Source organism: Eptatretus burgeri, chromosome 3 (genome assembly GCF_056783735.1).
Source record: "Eptatretus burgeri isolate ZD-2024b chromosome 3, Ebu_testis_v1, whole genome shotgun sequence".
NCBI classification, from domain to species: Eukaryota; Metazoa; Chordata; class Myxini; order Myxiniformes; family Myxinidae; genus Eptatretus; species Eptatretus burgeri.
This window is the reverse complement of record NC_140963.1, coordinates 116,577,366-116,583,365: the sequence shown is the minus strand read 5'-3', so window position 1 is coordinate 116,583,365 and position 6,000 is coordinate 116,577,366. Positions and strand designations below refer to the sequence as shown.

Below are 6,000 nucleotides of genomic sequence, written 5' to 3'. Positions count from 1 at the left end.
ACTTGCTACAGGTACGATGTAAACCTGTACTAACCTGTTTCTTGGTCGGGTTGTTGGCGACTAAACCGTCTCCCCCACCAGATTTTCTGGTGAGGAGGGTGCATGATATGGACACCCAGTAGGATTAAAAATAAAACCTGTCAAAGGGAAGAGGAGTTCCTTGTGAGCCAAGGGCCATCCATATCTAGTGCCCAACTTTGTCTTCGGATGTCCTCCTGCAGTTGGATTACTTTTTTGACGAGGATGGTGGCAGGATTTGCATTCTGGCCACCATAAAAACTTTCACTCTGCAAAACACAAGAAAAACGCAAAGAAAATTGACAACCCACTCCGTGTGAGTACCTCCTGTGCAGCTTCCCTCCACAGGGCAGTTCACCGGATAACGGGATGGGGAAAAGCCTTCGGGACCCCCACTCTTTGATGGGAGGAAAACCACGGGGTAACCTTCCAGGGTCAGATTGAGGTAATGTGTGTCGGGGTCATGCTGAGGTGTCGTCCACTAAATGGCGGTCTCCTTGGGTTAACCTAAGGCGGTCTCTTCGGTTGGGTGCCTGGAATGTCCTATCCTGAAGAGAGGATGATCACCTGTCTCTGTTATCATCTGAGCTCAAGTATTTGAACATCAGTAGTGCAGCACTCTCTGAGGTTCAGAGACCAGAGAGTGTCGAGATCACGGCAGGTGGTTACACATGGGGATTACGGGTTTCCGGGTGTAACATGGCGGGTTTCACCTACTATTGTTCTGGTCGCTCTGGTGGTTACCATGCCCAAGGAGTTGCTATAGCTGTGTCCAATAAGCTGACTCCAATGATAATTGAGGTAACATCGGTCAACGAGCGCATTGTGAGAATAAGGATTCATCACTACGTGGGTGCTGTTTTCCTGGTCTCTGTATATGCTCTGACTGAGGTGAGTGATCTCACCGTGAAGGATGCATTCTGTGTCATGCTCGAGTCTGTGGTTGATCAGTGCCCCAGGAGAGATACTATTCCAGCTTTGGGGGATTTCAATGCATCGACTGGAAGTGATAGGGATGGTTATGAAACATGTGTTGGTCCCCATGGGTCCTGAACTGTGAACCAGAATAGCCCAAAGTTCCTTGACTTTGTAAGAAGTTATGGAATTAGGATGGCTGGTTCACAGTTTCAGCACCTTCAGGCTCATCGCAGGACTTGGTATTCTAACACTGGTGGTATGGCAAAGGAGATTGACCATGTGCTCGTTGATGGTCGCTGGAGGATGATCCAGACCTACAGGGTCTACCGGAGTGCTCAGTTCCTCAATACCCACCACAGGCTTGTGGTAGCAACTTTGAAGTTTCAGCTTTGTGGGTCTGGGTGCTTTGTGGAATTCTGAAAAGTGGTGGAGTGCCTTCAAGACCATTATCCTTGATGTTGCCGGTGGATGTCTTGGAACTCACCAGAGGGCAAAGACTAATTTTGTCTCAAGGGACACTGGACACCATTGACCTGAGTCACGGGACCAGGCTTAATGGCAGAGCTGAGCTGTTCAGGTAGTTGAGGCATAAAACTGGATGTGCGTTGAGGGTGAACAAGGAGGCCGATGTGCAAGGAATCTGTGAGGGGGTAGAGCATCACCTGTGGTAAAGTGATTATCATCCTGCTTACAGGGGAATTTGCGCATTGCGTTCCTCCAAGCCTGTCCCTTGGTGTACTGCAGTTTGAGCGGAGGGTGGTGGGCTCTTGACAGAGGAGTCCAAAGTGAAGGCCTGCTGAGCGGGTTACTTTGAGCATGGCTAGGACGTACCAGGACTGGGGGCTAGGCTCGGAGGTGGCTTGGATCAGCTGTACCAGGCTGATCCACCTGCTGTCGAGTTGGATGTCAGTGGTGTTACTATCCCTCTTGCTGACCCTCCAATCAACTGGAATCCACCTTCGTTTGTGGAAACAGGCTGCGGTGAACCGGTTGAAATGGGGTAAAGCTCCTGGGATCTACGGCATCCATGCTGAACTTCTCAAGGCTGGTGGAAATGCTGTACTCATGTTGTTGCATGCAGTGTTCAGGGCCTTATTGTCTCTCTCTGGAAAGGGAAGGGTGATCGCTAGGACTGCAGCAACTCCCGAGGGGTGACGCTGCTCTCAGTGCTGGTCAAGGTCTTTGCTCGGATAATTATTGATCGGGTTCACCACCTTCTGCTTGAGCAGCAGCGTCTAGAGCAGTCAGGCTTTACACCAAAGAGGTCAATGATTGACCGTATCCTTGCCCTTCGGGTCCTCTCCAAACGCAGACAAGAGTTTCGGCAGGGGCTCCTTGCAGCCTATGTTGATCTCTGCAAAGCGTTTGATTCAGTGAATCGGGATGCCCTCTGGAGGATTCTTGGTCTTCGTGGGGTACCACCAAACCTGATCAATCTGGTGTCTGAACTGTACTCTGGTACTTCGAGTGCTGTGAGATATGGTGATACCATCTTCGACTTATTTCCAGTTGTTACTGAGTTCGTGAGAGGTGTGTGTTGGCCTCCACACTTTTCAGCGCTTGTTATGGACTGGATTCTGGGGAGGATGTTGGAGAGATCAAGCTGCGGTGCATCATTTGAGAGTGTCAAGATCTCTGACCTTGATTTCACAGAAGATGCAGTCATATTTGCGGAGACTCTGGATATCCTTTTTGGGGCCCTCAGGTGCTGATTGAGGAGTCAGAGCCGCTGGGATTACAGGTTTCCTGGGTCAAAACTAAGATCAATGCTTTCATTGACATCTTGGATGCTGCTATCTTGACTGTACCTGTTTGTGGTGAGGATGTTGAGGTCATGGAGAGGTTCACTCACCTTGGCAGTGATATTTATGTCTGCTGGCGATGAGCCAGAGGTCAACAGACGTCTGGGATGGGTCTGGGTAGTGATGGATTCACTGGATCATGGGGTGTGGGCGCTGCCGGTATCTGTGCGGGAGGACGAAAGACCGAGTCTTCAGGTCCTTGGTGCTTCCAGTCTTGCTCTATGGATGCGAGACTTGGACTCTGACCAGGGATCTGAGATGGAGACTTAATTCCTTTGGTACCAGGTCTCTTCGGAGAATCCTTGGCTATCGCTGGTCGGACGTTGTGTCCAATGAACGGTTGCTGAGAGAGACTTAAATGAGATTTGTTACCTGCATGGTCTTCCTGCATGTTTCCTTCTTGCATGAATGCGATAAAAAAAACGGCATTTAAAAAAAGATTATAAACATTCGGAATTTTTCTACTTGAAGATAATATTATTATGAAGAGATTATTTTTTCAGCGTTCGCATTTTTCACCTTTGTCAAACGTCGTACAGTCGTAGTCGGCCATGGCGACGTAGTTCATAGCAGTGTCTTCAACGGACGCAAGAAAAGAAAAGATGATCCTTCATCTTCAACGAAGAGAGATATCATTGCTTGCGAATGTGAAGCAGCTTTTAGTAAATAATAATAATAATACGAACTATATTATTTTATAGCGCATTACACTTCATACAAAATCTCAATGTGTTCAATACATTTAACAAGATCTACAAGTCTCTAGATTTGCCACGATCGGTGATCACCTCACCAATCAATTATTTTCTTTAAGAATGAATACCTTCTCAATCAATACATGAAAAATTATAATCGAATGTAATCATGAAGTCAACTTTTAACGCCCTCCTTGAATAATTTTACCTCAGCCAAAACCTTGAAAGTTTCCCGCCGGGCCGGGGATCCTTCGCGCTCTTGCAGAACCAATATGAGGAAAGGAAAGACCAATTGTGTGTGGAGAGAGAAAAAGCGATGAGGTATTTGTGTACATTTTAATTATATGAATAGAGTGGTATTTCTCACTCCTTCAATGAATGAGTTATGTTGAAAGAATAAGTGAATGAATTATATGAAAGTCGGTTACGATAAAGGAAGAATTTCGCTGATCATATTATTGAAAGCTGTATCGCTCTGTATCGATTAACATTAGCTGGTCTCAGTTCGTGTTGCTGGTCTCGGTTCGTGTTGCTGGTCTCGGTTCGTGTTGCTGGTCTCGGTTCGTGTTGCTGGTCTCGGTTCGTGTTGCTGGTCTCGGTTCGTGTTGCTGGTCTCGGTTCGTGTTGCTGGTCTCGGTTCGTGTTGCTGGTCTCGGTTCGTGTTGCTGGTCTCGTTCCGTGTTGCTGGTCTCGTTCCGTGTTGCTGGTCTCGTTCCGTGTTGCTGGTCTCGTTCCGTGTTGCTGGTCTCGGTTCGTGTTGCTGGTCTCGGTTCGTGTTGCTGGTCTCGGTTCGTGTTGCTGGTCTCGGTTCGTGTTGCTGGTCTCGGTTCGTGTTGCTGGTCTCGGTTCGTGTTGCTGGTCTCGGTTCGTGTTGCTGGTCTCGTTCCGTGTTGCTGGTCTCGTTCCGTGTTGCTGGTCTCGTTCCGTGTTGCTGGTCTCGGTCCGTGTTGCTGGTCTCGGTTCGTGTTGCTGGTCTCGGTTCGTGTTGCTGGTCTCGGTTCGTGTTGCTGGTCTCGGTTCGTGTTGCTGGTCTCGGTCCGTGTTGCTGGTCTCGGTTCGTGTTGCTGGTCTCGGTCCGTGTTGCTGGTCTCGGTTCGTGTTGCTGGTCTCGGTTCGTGTTGCTGGTCTCGGTTCGTGTTGCTGGTCTCGGTTCGTGTTGCTGGTCTCGGTTCGTGTTGCTGGTCTCGGTTCGTGTTGCTGGTCTCGTTCCGTGTTGCTGGTCTCGTTCCGTGTTGCTGGTCTCGTTCCGTGTTGCTGGTCTCGTTCCGTGTTGCTGGTCTCGTTCCGTGTTGCTGGTCTCGATCCGTGTTGCTGGTCTCGTTCCGTGTTGCTGGTCTCGGTTCGTGTTGCTGGTCTCGGTTCGTGTTGCTGGTCTCGGTTCGTGTTGCTGGTCTCGGTTCGTGTTGCTGGTCTCGGTTCGTGTTGCTGGTCTCGGTTCGTGTTGCTGGTCTCGGTTCGTGTTGCTGGTCTCGGTTCGTGTTGCTGGTCTCGGTTCGTGTTGCTGGTCTCGGTTCGTGTTGCTGGTCTCGGTTCGTGTTGCTGGTCTCGGTTCGTGTTGCTGGTCTCGGTTCGTGTTGCTGGTCTCGTTCCGTGTTGCTGGTCTCGTTCCGTGTTGCTGGTCTCGTTCCGTGTTGCTGGTCTCGTTCCGTGTTGCTGGTCTCGGTTCGTGTTGCTGGTCTCGGTTCGTGTTGCTGGTCTCGGTTCGTGTTGCTGGTCTCGGTTCGTGTTGCTGGTCTCGGTTCGTGTTGCTGGTCTCGGTTCGTGTTGCTGGTCTCGGTTCGTGTTGCTGGTCTCGTTCCGTGTTGCTGGTCTCGTTCCGTGTTGCTGGTCTCGTTCCGTGTTGCTGGTCTCGGTCCGTGTTGCTGGTCTCGGTCCGTGTTGCTGGTCTCGGTTCGTGTTGCTGGTCTCGGTTCGTGTTGCTGGTCTCGGTTCGTGTTGCTGGTCTCGGTCCGTGTTGCTGGTCTCGGTTCGTGTTGCTGGTCTCGGTCCGTGTTGCTGGTCTCGGTTCGTGTTGCTGGTCTCGGTTCGTGTTGCTGGTCTCGGTTCGTGTTGCTGGTCTCGGTTCGTGTTGCTGGTCTCGGTTCGTGTTGCTGGTCTCGGTTCGTGTTGCTGGTCTCGTTCCGTGTTGCTGGTCTCGTTCCGTGTTGCTGGTCTCGTTCCGTGTTGCTGGTCTCGTTCCGTGTTGCTGGTCTCGTTCCGTGTTGCTGGTCTCGTTCCGTGTTGCTGGTCTCGATCCGTGTTGCTGGTCTCGGTTCGTGTTGCTGGTCTCGGTTCGTGTTGCTGGTCTCGGTTCGTGTTGCTGGTCTCGGTTCGTGTTGCTGGTCTCGGTTCGTGTTGCTGGTCTCGGTTCGTGTTGCTGGTCTCGGTTCGTGTTGCTGGTCTCGGTTCGTGTTGCTGGTCTCGGTTCGTGTTGCTGGTCTCGGTTCGTGTTGCTGGTCTCGGTTCGTGTTGCTGGTCTCGGTTCGTGTTGCTGGTCTCGTTCCGTGTTGCGATAGGATTAGCTGTATCGTCCTGTATCGATTAACACACCGTGAAGTGTTTTTATTTTTTACTGGTCTTGCGATGGG

At 50.7% G+C, this 6,000-nt stretch overlaps 1 protein-coding gene across 1 annotated transcript in view; it reads left to right on the top strand.

Annotated features, from left to right (window-relative positions):
• Nucleotides 1-3,664: 3,664 nt before the first annotated feature.
• The window catches only part of CCDC14 (coiled-coil domain containing 14), a 95,689-nt gene continuing 93,353 nt past the window's right edge, over nt 3,665-6,000 (top strand). The window contains 1 exon segment of the mRNA XM_085875208.1: nt 3,665-3,754. The gene's annotated coding sequence lies outside the window, so the exon portion shown is untranslated.